This window comes from Microtus oregoni, unplaced genomic scaffold (genome assembly GCF_018167655.1).
Source record: "Microtus oregoni isolate MIOR12 unplaced genomic scaffold, Mior012 000037F_ref0000500, whole genome shotgun sequence".
Classification (NCBI taxonomy): Eukaryota; Metazoa; Chordata; class Mammalia; order Rodentia; family Cricetidae; genus Microtus; species Microtus oregoni.
Window position 1 is genome coordinate 17,856,689 of NW_024543096.1, and position 13,067 is coordinate 17,869,755.

Consider the following 13,067-nt stretch of genomic DNA (forward strand, 5'->3'; position numbering starts at 1 on the left):
AGAGACGCCATGCCCCGCTCCTGGGATGAAGCTCCGACCCAAGATGGACATAGGCTAGAATCTTCCTGGTAAGCACACCTTGGGGTGCCATACACAGATGATTAGAAATGGGCCAAATTAATATGTGAGAATTAGCCTAGAAGAGAATGGGCCAAGCACTGTTTAAATGAATACAGTTTGTGTGTTGTTATTTCGGGGCATAAGCTAAACTAACCAAGCAGGCAGCCGGGGTGCTGGGGACGCAGCCCCGCCACCCCTATTACTACAATCTTCCTGTAACAATGACTAGCTAAGTAGCTAGAACAGGAAGTGGAGACCCCCCCACACACACACATAGGCACCAGTTCAGCATTTCTATCTCCCATGAGTTACATGAGTGTTGTCTTCAGCAATAGGATTTTGATGCCAGTTTGTAGAGACTAACCAGAAATTCGGCAAAAGCACGGGTTATTAGGAGATTCCCATAGGGCCCCTTAGCCAACAACTCAAATAAATGTAACCTAACCCTGGTATTGGAAATGTCATTTGGTGACAAGAGATTGCCAGTAGGGACTCTGTCTCCTCCATTATTTGGCCGTTTAATTTAGATCATCTTCATATATATATATATGTATATATATATATACATATATATATATACATATATATATATATATGTATATATGTTGTTTTTACTACATTAGGCTTCTATAGTACCCATCAAAACCCCCTTAATGACAAATTTCAGTGTAAAACTACCTATCAAAAATAAACATTTGGTAAGATGGTATATGTTACTCCAATGAAGTGAAAAATGTACTTCTCATACTGGATTAGTTAAAATATTTATGCTCAATTTCAAATATTTCCTAGAGGTTTTATAAACTAACATTAATTTTAAATCTTACTTAATATCTGATTTCCATCCTAAACTACCATGTTTATAGACTGTCCCAACATACAAGCCCCCACCCAAAATCTTTGTTTCATGCTATCTTTTTTGCTTGTTTGTTTGTTTTTGTTTTTTCGAGACAGGGTTTCTCTGTGGCTTTCGAGCCTGTCCTGGAACTAGCTCTGTAGACTAGGCTGGTCTCGAACTCACAGAGATCCGCCTGCCTCTGCCTCCCGAGTGCTGGGATTAAAGGCGTGCGCCACCATCGCCCGGCTTTCATGCTATCTTAATAGTATATTAAGAACTTCTTTGGACAAATTTCTAAATTTTTCTCTACCATGCAAGTGACATAAACAAGCAAGTGTCATTCTCTGCACCCCCATAAAACGATTATAAGTGCTGCACACAAATTTCTGTCTCCTATGATCATCAGCTCTCCACTACAGCTTTAGCTTCTTGAAAGGCTAAATGAGGAAGGATAAATAGAGATTAAACTTCATCATTTCAACCAGAACCACAATGCTAGTTAATATTGATGAGCATTTAATAAGAAACTACTTTTTGGGAAACAAGCTCTGCCTTCAGCAAGCATCCCACTTTCCCTTTATGTTTTTGTGTTCCACCTGATGCCAGCTCACACAGTCTCTCTATGTCTATAGCAATTGCTGTTACTTGAAAACTGACCCTCATTATCCTCCTCTCGATTCAGGCATTTTCTTAACCCTGAATTCTGTAACCCTATAGTTTCTGCTTGCTGCTTCCTTTCTGCGTATCTCTGAGCAACTTGAACACCTCCTATTGTCTTCAGTCCCATTCACACCTCACAAAGGAGATGAAAATCTGATTGGGTCTGCAGGTCTCATCCATTTTTTCTGCCATGCAATGGGTAGAAAAATGTTCTTAGTAGGACAATGAACATTTTTCTGGCCAAACTCCAGAATACCCCAAGGTACCAAGTAAATGTGATAAGGGTAGTAGCAGAAACCGAAAGGAAACTAGGCGGGCATGGAGGAGTGACAGGTGTGTTGGGCCCTGGTATCCTCAAGGAAACCTTAAGCATCCAGATACATTGGATAGCTCTTTTAATGTTATTTGTTTCTTCCTCTCTACTGCTTTAACACATCTTCCATGACTGTATATTGCAAATACATATATTCTTATGAAAAATAAAAAAATGGATCTTCTAAATTTTTGCAGCATTTTGATAAACTATTAAAGGAAGAATATCTACATTAGATAACATCATCTTTAAAACTTGTATAGAATTAATATGAGTTGCGACATCTACTTCTGTAATAAAAAAACTTGAGGTCTCTAATAAAAGTCCAGTTTAATGATCAAATCTGAGACTTGAATTGGATGATCAATCAGTCACTTGAAACAGCACCTTGGTTGGGTATTCTTATTAGTAAGGAGGGGAGTCCAGACCTCCAGGGATGCATCTGCTGCCATGGATAGGAAATGCAGAAAACTAGGCCCAAGGCTTATTTGGAAAGCCTTTTTTTCCCTCTTAATCCTTACAGAAGTGTAGTCCAGAGACATTGAGACTAAGAAGATGCATTAGCCTCCGTGCAGGACGTCAATAAGGCATACACACTGAAATGGGTTGGGAACCATCTAAGGCCAAGAAAATGACAAGCAGGGAATGTAAAGAGCCATGGGCTCTGTCATCAATAGTTTGAATGCTTGAGAGAGGTCAAGACCCCTAAGATTATCCCCTTCTTCTGTCACACAAAAATTGAAAGGCTAGTTTAAACCATGCTTTTATAATAGCACTATAAAGTAAGGTCATTCTTCCATGTATGCCAATAAGAACATTCACATCTGCAGCAATTTATGCTATGGTAAGCCATAAAAGAAAAAAAAGAACACTTGGTTACATATATTCACAGGGAACTCATGTGCCTAGAATCAATGTAAAAAGAAAGTCATTGGGAGAGCAAAGAGACTTCTTGAAAAAAGTAGCCCTGGCATAGGAAGTGCATTAATTTAATTACTTTTCAATTTATTGGTAATGGCATTTCAGCTGAAGATGCTGGAGACCGATCATGAGATTGGCAATGGTAAGTAGAAGAAAGGTACGTTTTCCTGTGGGTTAGGGAGATGTCTCTGTGAAAACAGCGCTTTCTAGAACAGCTTCATTTAAAAGCAACATTCTCTGCCTTTAAACCCTGTGCACTATTATTGGTCCTGGTAACAATTTGAAAAGTAGATATTCCTGACAGTCCACCATCTTCACTATTTAGTAGATTGAATGAGCCTCCATGGGCAATGCAAAACAACTGTGAACGCATTGCTGGTTCATTCCCAGTTCAGTCACAAATGTGCATGCCAGTTTCTGCACTAGCCAGTGGAGGAATGTGTTTGGATACTTTCCAGGATATGCGATGCTCCTTTTTATTAGGTTAATTAAGAATTATTCTGCATTTGTGACAGATTTCAGCAGATGTTATTGCTTCAATTAGCTACTACTTTTCTAGACTGCAAGACTATTTACACGTAAGTAGAAATGTAAATTATTGCCATCAAGAGCTGGGAAGTGTTCCACAAACTTATATAAGATATTAAGAGACTTTGATAATTATCTTTGTCTCAAAAAAAAAATCAGTTGGAAGCATCCTCCATGAAAAGGCTAGGGAGACTTGTTTTAGTATCCTGACAAATGATTCCTCTTATTATATTTGGTTGTGTTAGAGAAAAGTGATATAAGCAAAGGATGCAGAAGGCAACATTTTTCAATTCTTTCCAGATGACAGTTTATAAAGTGAGCCTAAAGCTTTAGAACAATTGGAGCTCAAGGTGTATGAGGAACACAAAACAGTCCAAAGTAAGCAGGATTGTTGCCCAGGACAACGATCTATTAAGAAATTCAAAGCAGTTCTGAATGAATTGTAAAGAAGGGGGAAAATCTTTCCAGTGAGCTGAACAGAGTTGTGCTTCACTGGTTCTGTCTCAAAGAACCCAGGAAGCTAGGAGGGATAACCACTTTGCACACTCCACATGCCCCAACGAAGCTTGGTAGATACAGAAAATCCTGGGCCCCAGTGGTTGGTCAGTTCTGAATCCTAATTCAGCCGACTCTACAGTTGCCAGAGAAACCATCTTTGGAGCTGTGGTACCTTTTGAGACACAAGAGTTTCTGTTCCCAGTTAGCATATGATGCTAAACAATGTTTGATCTGTGTGCCACACAGTGAATACAGACCATTTCTTTTACCTAACAACTGCGAGATTAGTAAAATGTGAAGCCGATTTATATGGCTGTGTCAGCAAGCCTACCATGGCTCTCCAATCCACAACTGACCCTTCTCTGCTGTTGAGCTGAAAAACTGCTACTTCAGAGAGATGAATCTGCCACATTTCAAGGATATGACATCCGTTGAGAACAAAAATGTGAAAGGAAAACAATTCCATATAGCAGGGAAACACCTTGACAAATATGAAGGCTTTCAATCATGTCAAACTGTTTTAAAAATGCCCACTTTGCCATCCCTCTCCAGATACTTAACGTTTTCTAACACAAGAATAGAATAAATACAGGAGAGAAATCAATACTCGGTGTATCCAAATTGCTCAAGCCTGCCACTGCGATCAAACTTTCTTCTTCTCTGCAAAGAGCAGAGAGGCGGCTTCTCAGTTCAAGGATACAACGTTCTCACCACTTCTTCCTGAAACACAAATACAGATAACAGAAGCATTAGTTTCCTGAGAATTTAGCTGAAAAATTGTTTTAGCTGTGTGGTCAGCAGTGGTTTTCTCTAGCTAGACTGAGTCTTTTTAAAACGACCTTGTCAGTAGAGCCCCTCATAATTGGAAACTTTTAATGTTTTAGTAATTGGTTTAAAACAGAAAGCTCTTTCCCACGATTCAGTTAGAAATAACTTAATGCATACTTTTTGAAAGGATTATTTACCTTGAACTCTAGGACTCTTGGAAGCTGGTAAATTAACAATCATGGAGGCTGAAAACTTGCATTGAACTATAATATCCATAGAACAAGAATTATTTCTTTGTAAGCATTGGAGGGGGCAATGAAAAGATAGTAGTAGTCAACTATCTCGAATGGAGTCAGGAGGGTTTGGCAAATCCAGTCTGGGAATGGGAGATATTCAGAAAAAAAAATCTCGCCTCCACAGCAAGGAGCACCTCTCCTCTTATTTCCAGGGGAGCACCTAATTATTGCCTGGAGCCTGTTGATTTCCTGTGTTGACTGTCCTGTTCTTCCTACTTCACTCTGCCTTTCCAGCCTGGGGGCCTTCCCACAATCCTTTTCTTCCCCGCACTTAAAAAAAATTCCACCATAATCAAGCTGCGTTCTCTTCCTCTGTGATCAGAGAATCTTAAGGGAGTGTCAGGGTCTTGAGTCTGGATGCTTCTGTAGCCACATTGGGCTTTGCTTTGCCAGGAAATTATCCATTGGCAGACTCCAAAAGCCTGGCATTTCTGGAGACCATATATAGTTGTTGTTTTCTAATATCCTGAAATGGACAGCCTCATGCAAAGAATTTCTTAACACTTATTGATTTTTTGACAACGTGATATATGACAAAGAAAATGGTGTATATATCACCTTTCAATATAGATTTATTTGAACAAAGCAGGAATATAATGCTTAGAGACTCTCAGATTGTTGCTTTGTTTTTGTTTTGACACTGGTATTCTTTTTGTTGTCCTGTTTTGTTTATAGCAAAGGACTTTGCAAGTGCTGGGGAAGTGTTCTATGACTGAGATATCTCGTCTGTTTACTATCCAATAACTGAAAAGTTTTCTTTGGGTGATCTTTTTTAATGTCAGTATTTTTCATAGTATTTGTGATTCTGAAGTAATTGCTTATAAAAAGTATTTTGCAAATTATTAATGCAAATGAAACTATTTGAATTATTATATTATTGATAGAACTCCTCTATTTTTGTTCTTAGGTCATATATGACATAAAATCTAGAAGGCTTATATTATTATAATATTCAAATACTAAGAGAAAACATAATACATTGATTTGTTTATTGTCTTCTCTAAATTAAAGTTTTGATTGAATTCCCTTTAACATATTCTTCTCCTGCCTCAAAAACACAGATATTTGTTATTTCATGAACCTTTTTTGAATGAGTCCATTACAAGTCTCTACAGTCAGTTTTCTCAGAGAAAATCAAAATGGAAGAAAATGATTTATTTTACAGTGTGCTGGTATCCTTCCTGTGTTTTCTGATTTATTTCATCAGAAGATAAAGACAATTTCTTTTCAATTACTCATAACCATTAATTTTTCTTTCAATGATGTAGTCTCCCTGAATGCATGTAGGAAGGTTTTTTTATGCAGATTTTCAGGGGATTGAGTACAGTAATAATAATAACTCAAGACACACACAGATAGATAGATAGATAGATAGATAGATAGATAGATAGATAGATGTACATTTGCTCGGACAAATATTAAATCAGCAACGTTGAAAGATACACAAATATATTGTAGTCACTCTCTGCCTAGTTTTACAATAGGCTATGGGATTCTTTATGCATTATTATATTTGCTTAAGATGCATCTTGTACATTTACATTTCAAACTATTGCTTTTCTCTCGACAAGATCATGAAATTTTTTTCTGAGGTAGAAATGGGAAGTATAGCTAAAGAAGTAGAATAAGTATCCTGAGTAATGGACAGCTAGGGTACACCATATTAAGAGTAACAGAATATTATTGTAAAAGATTATGTGCCTGAAATATCTTTTTCAAAATGTGACTCTAAAGAATATATGAGGTGAAAATGCCCTACCACAAATAGTAGTAAAATTAGACTATACTTACTTGTAGCTTATATTAGTGATATTTATAATATTACTCTATTAATATGATCAATAGATATTGAAAGCCTACACCAGAAACAAAGTTTCAAGAGAATTTGAATCTTTAGAGATGTTTGAGGAATATCCAAGACTTGATGTTAGAAAAGATAAGTCTTTCTACTTGTACTTTGATTCATGTGAGAAAACATATACAGTATCAAGCAGTGTTTCATTGGATTACTTGCGGTAAGAATTCATTGTTCTTCTAGTGGTGGTGGCACACAGGAACACTTAATAGTGTAAGATTTGGAAAATGTCTGAGTAGATGAATCATTACTTCTCTTACAATGACTGGAACTGTTTTGTACTTCTCTCACAACAACTGCAATGAATTTCATTAAACAATTTTTATAGTGTCTCAATCTATAATTTCACTAGAAAATAGAAAAAATACAATTAAAATACTTTTCATATACTGGATAAATATGTAAGTGAGACAAGGAGTTAATTCTTGTTGGGTTGGGCTTAGAGCTTAGAAATGGTTTAGTTGGAATGAAGTCAGGTGGACTGACGGGACTGGACCGGTGTACAGGATGTGCTTTCTGTTCCAAGCCTGGAGTGTGGGGGATCCGGCTTAGTGCACAGCTTAGGCACGGCAAATGAAGGTCAAGGTCAAGTAGGTACAGTCATGGATGATGCCTAGAGGTTGGTTATGGATCAGACAAGTATGGCCTGTCTAGGGTAGGGCTCTGGATCTGAGAGTAGGCTAGAAATGGGGTGTTGGGAAAGGCGTGTGGAGGGAAAGAAGATTAGGAAGATTCACCTACCTAGACTCTAGAAAAAGATGAGCATGATCTGGTTTTGTGGGGTCATTCATTTTGGTCTGTTATAATAACATATTTTTTAAAATGATAAACAGAGTGATTGAGTCCTTAACCACTGTTCTCAGGTAAATGAAAAATGTGACAAATGAATTTATTGTTTATTAAATTCCATGCACTTTTCTTAAACTTTACTCTAGGGCAGACGTTCCTAGGTAATTTGAAGTTTCAGAAGTACAGGTGTTATATTGATGCTAGCATAAAGTTAGGGCAAGAACAAAGAAATAATTCAGCCTCCAGGCATCTGGGGATGCGGCACTTCTTCACCCACTTAACATTTAAACCTACTCAGTATTAAATTCTTCACACATCGTGCCATGGGCACGAGTGCCCTTATCAATTTATGCAGCTTTAGAAAGTAATTAAGTAAAATCTATAACTTACTTTTTTCTTAACCTAAAATTGTTGAGAATTGTATACGAGTACTATATTTAGATTATTTCCACCCATCCGTTATCCCATCCAACTCCTCTTGTGCACTCTACTACTTTTCAAATTCATGACCTGTTCTTTTCTAAATTATTTTTGTTTTACACACCACACACCACACCACACACACACACATCACCACCACCAAAAAAAAAAAAAAAGAATTATCAACTAAGTCCATTTAATGTTGGATTGGATAATCTATCAGTGTTTTTGTCCCTGGAGAAGACCAATTCCTCCTCTCTCAGCAGCCACTGTTTACTCCTAGCTATTGGTAGGATCTTATTAAATTTAACCATCAACATCAGTGTGTTCACTGATACTGTCATCTGTCATTATACTGTTCTTATTTAGGCAACCATAGTGTTGAGATTTATGATTGCACCGCACTTGTCATGTATGAAAATCACTCTCTAGCAGGGGTCTCCTAGTCCTCAGGATCTTACATTGCTTTTTTTTTTTTACCCTTTTCTTCAATGTTACCTGGCCCCAGGTGTAGATCTTACACTCTAGATATACTAATTAGGCAGCCACCATCAGATAGAAAGTGAAAGCAGCCTAATTGTTCTTTAACCAATTAATGGATGGTAAAAATCTGCTATAGATAACACAATGGGATACTTCTTGTTCAGTTAAAAAAAAAACAAACAACAAAACAAATGGAATTTGAAGGTAAATGGAGTCAAATCTGAAAATATTATACTGAGTAATGTAACACAGATTCGGAAAGACAAAAACAATACAAAGCAAAACAAAGAATAGCAACCCAAACAACAACAACAAATAAACCCAAGTTAAAAAAAAAGGCATATTCACTAATACTGTGAATCTGAGTGGAAAGGCTTTTGATTTCAGGATATAATACAAACTAACCATAAAATACCAGAAAGACTAAAGGGACAATTCAGGGAGGAGCAGGTATTGAGAGAGAGAGAGAGATATCAGAACACAGGATCTATGAAAAGGGAAACGTGGAAAAGGGTTGGAGACTTCTACTGGGGAGAAGGAAGAGAGGGTGAAGCAGAAGGAAAAGAAAAAAGGAGAAATAACACTAAAGATGACTGGAAAAGGGCACATGGAGAATTTATTTCATAAGCTTATTTAAAATACATATATATGTATATATCACACAAAGAGGCAGACTAAAATAAAGTCATCACACAAAGCATGAGAATCCTCTGTTTAAGGCAGTGCATGAAAGTTCAAGAAACTCCAAAGCTAATGTAGCTATTGTCATTGCCCTTGGTTGACTTCCAGAACTTGAAAGAAAAATTGCTATTCCTATTGCTAAATGCACTACACATTTTAGAGACAGAATTTGGAGGACTCAAGCTGTAACTTGTCCCTTTGGACTAGGTCTCTTATTATTTGAAAGTTCTATGGAAGATGTCTAGGAAGAAAAGCAATCAATCGTCCCACCCAGCTGTAAAGCCAGTGAACCCATTACCAGTCAACACAATATTCCCAAAGTTTGTTTTGGGGGTAACTGACTGAACTTAAGGTCCACTCATTAGGAAGAAATTTAGAGTGATGCTATAAACCTAGCCAGCTCCCAGTGGCAGTAGAGGAGAACTTATTACTGGCATTTTTCTTAAACTAAAATAATTTATAACTCTATTCTAAATACTTAAGCTTGTAGCCACAGTAAGTGTAGCTCTCACATCTCATCAAAGCTTCTGTCATAAGAGATGCACACTCTTTCAGAGCACATATCCGGTAACAACACAGCAAACTATGTCTTGGACTTGGTTCTGATCTTGGATGGTGACGGCTCTTCCTTCTCTCCTCGAGTGAAGCAAGTGTGGGCTCCTGGAATGCAGACTCACTCTTATTAATCATTTCACTTTAAGTTGTAACCGTCCTACCTCTTCCTAATGAAGACTTCAAACTTAATTTTTCACTAATTTAAAGGTATTTTTTTTCTTCTTATTTTACAAATAATGTAGGTTTTGGACGAAGAGAATAAGTTGAACCTGCTCATTGGGCCACTCTAATATTCTTTTTTCTCAATCTTTACTGATTTTGCGTAATCTATCCTCCATGTCACAGCTGGACTGATCTAAACTCAGCATGGAGGTTAAATTAGAGAGTACTCATGGAGTGTAATTTATACAGAGAGCTAATTTAAACTCTAATTTAAATTCCATGGAAATGGTCTTGATTGTCCAGCAACTGGCTGTGGAATAAGATTAGGAGATTTTTCCTACTTTTACATTTTCTCTATCCTTTTGCCTCATTCTATTTGACAAGATTTGAACATTCCTGTATATAAACAACAAGACACTAAAATAATCTGCAGGCATAAATGACTCCTTAATGCTAATTCACTTCCTTTTTTCCAGAAAATTGCCACCGACTCAAGTAGGCCTTGCTTAATACCCTGAGAAGTTGGCTTGAGCTCTTCTAGACACTGAAGTGTGCACTGTCCACAGTTGTCTCTGTCCACTTTTGATAGGACCTTCAGTGTTGAGTAAATAGGAGCCAAATCCACAGAGGCAAGCCGGGCACTAGGTTCCTTCTAAAAGTAAGAATTTACTTCCACTTATTTTAGATGGATCTGTCTCAAAAGTCATTTTTCAAAAAAAAAAAAAACAAGTAAGATTGACAAAAAAAAAATAAATGGGGAAAAAAGGGACAAAAAGACACAGTCTATCAAGACCTCTATAGTGAACAAATTCTGTAATTGGTTTTGTAGCTTAAAAAATAAATGGTCATTTCTCTTATCTTTAATTTTTCCATATTCATGCAACTCTTTCGATGGCCTTTTTAAACCTTTTAAAACTGGAAAAAGCTAAAGCCTTTTTAAGGACTAACTCTTACAAAATAGAAGACAGGCTCTACTTTGCTCTACACAGATTCTAAAGTGCTGAGGTAAAGAGAGACAGGTAACTAGCAACCATGGGAAAGGGAACTCTACAAAAAATAACTTCTGAGACAGTAAAAAAATGAACATACTGCCGAGTTTGAATATCGCAACTAATTCACCCAGGTTTTAAGAAGGGATTCTTTAGATTCTGAGAAACTTGTTTATACTTGGTTGCAATTGTAATACCTTCACATGTCTTTGTATTAAATATTGGGCCAACTTTCCTTTTCCATCCATTTTCTTTAAGCAACAATGCTTAAACTTAGTTTTATAGGATATTTCTGATGCAGCTACTCCAACAGCAGCATTATTGTTGAGATGCAACATTTACTGTCAAGAGAATGAGTGATGAAAGGAGACAAGATACAATACCAACCCAGATGTCACAGTGGAGAGAAACAACTGGGTTTCAGGGCTGGCAGCAGAAGGGGCACCAGCAACGTGAATCTGACTGTACATGCATTAGAACAGTTACCTTCACACTCCAGTGCTAATATAAGAGATTAGCCAAGGAGCCCAATAGGGCTGCAGAGAAGGAAAATGAAAAAGCCGATTTGGTAAAAGTATCTCTGTGAAATCCCACCATAATATCAGAATTGGTTTCCTAAAAAAAAATTGAGAAAAAATTATGGATATGTGTGGTGACATGAATGAGAATGTCTCCATAGACTCAAATGCTTGAATGCTTATTCCTCAGCTGGTGGAACTGTTTGAGAAGAGTTAGGGAGTGTGGCCTTGTTAAAGTAGGTATTCCACTGGGGATGGAGTTTGAATTACAAAAGCCTATGCCAGGTCTCTTCCCCACCCCCTCTTACTATCACATGCTTGTGATCAGTAAGCTCTCAGCTACTACTCCAGTACCATACCTGTCTGCCTACTACCATGCTCTTCTCCATGATGATCATGGACTCCAATACCTTCTGAAACCATGGGCTCCATATTAAATGTTTTATTTTATATTTCCTTGGCCATGGTATCTCTTTACAGCAATCAAAAGGTAAATAAGAAAATATGAACGTGTAAAAAGAGAAAAAAATTATTTACTTGTGAAAATATTTACTTGAAAAACGTACATATTAACTTTAAAAATGAAAAACAAACAACTTCTAACACATATTCATTTAATAATTTTTCAACTTCTCTCAGCATGGCTATATCTTCTTCAACATTAGTTTCTAACATAGGTATGGAGTATGGACTAAACTAGAGAAGAAATGTGGAGGCTGAATTAGGTCTGGAATGAAATAACCTTTTGATTATCAAAATATTTCTTATTCTGAAGGACAAGGAATAAATCATTCTTAACTTGAATAATGGCAAGTATGAAACTTTCTGACAGTCTTACTCTTGAGTTTCTACTGAAAGCAACTGCATGTTCAACTCTCAAAAACTTAACAGTGGTTTTAAATTTTAATACTAATTTTAATACATATCTCTTACATAGTTTTCTGGGATCAAGTTTGTCTAGGTTTCCGGTGGTCATTGGATGTCATCACTCAAATAACTACTACATGACTTTGAGTTGCAAGGTTTTTGACAGACACTGCTTTTCTTAACTAGGCCTTAGCATTTGTTACTAGTTGAGTGACAGGTCCATAGTCAAACTTTCCCAACCTGTATTCGTAAGATAAATGCCACTATTGAGAACCCCAAATCATGTATATTTTTGCTTTAATATCTTAGCATGTTTTACACCTGCTAAATTTTGAGCACATATGGCCACCTATAACTGTACTTCGTATACAGTTCCACCCAAAGGTGGGAAGAGAAGGCCATGTGTAAAACTGCCAAATAAAAGAACATTTTTTTCCCACAAGGCTCCTGACAGATATTCCCTAAGCCAGATTTCCTAACTGGTCAGATTGAACCATATAGACACATGCTTGACACAAAAGATTTAGAAAACAAAATATCTGAAGTTTTCTATCATGCAATCAGTGGTGAACATAGGGAAGGGAGACAGGAATAACTCATAGACTGGTCATCTAGTTTTGAAATTTTGATACAATTGTACCTACATGAAAACAGAATCTAATCTTATAAGTAGAAAAAAGAAGAAATGAAATGTAGAGGGAAGTATAGCCTAGACGAGTCTGTTACTTTCATTGGGTTCACTGGCATAGCTCCAGCTACCTAGGAGCTGAAGCAATAGGAGAAATAGAAGCCATGTGCTTGAGACCAACCAGCAAACACACACAACAAGATACTTACTCAAAATTAAATGTGTCTGTTCTTCATAT